This window comes from Symphalangus syndactylus, chromosome 21 (genome assembly GCF_028878055.3).
Source record: "Symphalangus syndactylus isolate Jambi chromosome 21, NHGRI_mSymSyn1-v2.1_pri, whole genome shotgun sequence".
NCBI classification, from domain to species: domain Eukaryota; kingdom Metazoa; phylum Chordata; class Mammalia; order Primates; family Hylobatidae; genus Symphalangus; species Symphalangus syndactylus.
In genome coordinates, this window is record NC_072443.2 from 62,018,356 (window position 1) to 62,020,019 (window position 1,664).

Consider the following 1,664-nt stretch of genomic DNA (forward strand, 5'->3'; position numbering starts at 1 on the left):
TCCAGTTATTCATTAACTTATTCAGCTAACAATTATTAAGGATGTGCTCTCTTTCAGATAGTAACTAAGCTAGAAACAGTGGTGAGATATGGTAGTCATTAGGAAGTTACTCATGCATTTATTTGTTTCACCCAGTATTTATTGAGTACCTGAGCAAACACCACCATTATACTTACATGACTTAACATACTAATCACAGCCCTATATTCACTCTATCTATTTATCACAACACAACGAGGCACACTTACACACCACATTAGCAACATGAAACCCTCTCTCACACGAGAAAATATATTAATATTTATACACCTCTCCCCCCTTCTCCTTCTATCCCTCAACCCCAACATCATCACTGGCTTCACGCCTTGTAAACATAGTTTAATCAAAACATTAGACTGTGAATCTAACAATAGAGGCCCAAAACCTCTTGCTTACCGGGAAAGTTCACAAGAACTGCTAACTCACTGCCCCATGTCTAACAACATGGCTTTCTCAACTTTTAAAGGATAATAGCTATCCATCGGTCTTAGGACCCCAAAATTTTGGTGCAACTCCAAATAAAAGTAGCAATCATGTATACTACTATAACCATTATAACCCTAACCTCCTTAATCCCTCCTATCATTACCACCCTTGTTAACCCCAGCAAAAAAAGCTCATACCCACACTATGTAAAAACGATCGTCGCATCTACCCTTATCACCAGCCTCCTCCCCACAACAATGTTCACGTGCATAGACCAAGAAGTCATTATCTCAAACTGACATTGGACAGCAGCCCAAACAATAGAACTCTCCCTAAGCTTTAAACTAGACTACTTCTCCATAATATTCATCCCCATCGCATTATTCGTCACCTGGTCTATTACAGAATTCTCACTATGATATATACACTCAGACCCAAACATCAACCAGTTTTTCAAATATCTACTCATCCTCCTCACCACAATACTAATTCTAGTTACCGCCAACAACCTGTTCCAACTTTTCATTGGTTGGGAAGGCGTGGAGATTATATCCTTTCTCCTCATCGGCTGATGACACGCCCAAGCGGAAGCCAACACCGCAGCCATCCAAGCAATCTTGTATAACCGCGTCGGCGACATTGGCTTCATTCTAGCCTTAGCATGATTTCTCCTCCACACTAACTCATGAGAACAACAACAAATACTCCTCCTAAACACCAACCCCAACTCCCTCCCACTAGCAGGCCTCCTCCTAGCAGCAGCAGGAAAATCGGCCCAACTTGGCTTCCACCCTTGACTCCCCTCAGCCATAGAAGGCCCGACCCCTGTCTCAGCTCTACTCCACTCAAGTACCATGGTTGTAGCCGGAGTATTCCTACTCATCCGCTTCCACCCCTTAGCAGAAAACAATCAATCAATCCAAACCCACATTGTACTTACAATGTGCCAGGTGCTATCCTAGGCACTGAGGATACTGCAATGAACGAATATTGCGCTGACACTGCAATGAATGAAACAGACCAAAATATTCATTTTGAGACATGATTACAAGTTACTTTTGAACCATACCAGAAGTATTTTTTTCTAATTTAATTATAACCAATTGGAAAGTGTAATTACATTAATTAAATTTAAATTTACTAACTCCTCCTGATTCTATTAATAATTCTAGATTTGAATTCCACATAAGGGAGGGTCA

The 1,664-nt window shown here is 40.9% G+C and overlaps 1 pseudogene; it reads left to right on the top strand.

Annotated features, from left to right (window-relative positions):
- The first annotated feature begins 557 nt into the window (after positions 1-557).
- LOC129471217 (NADH-ubiquinone oxidoreductase chain 5-like) lies at positions 558-1,427 on the top strand (annotated as a pseudogene).
- The last annotated feature ends 237 nt before the right edge of the window (positions 1,428-1,664 follow it).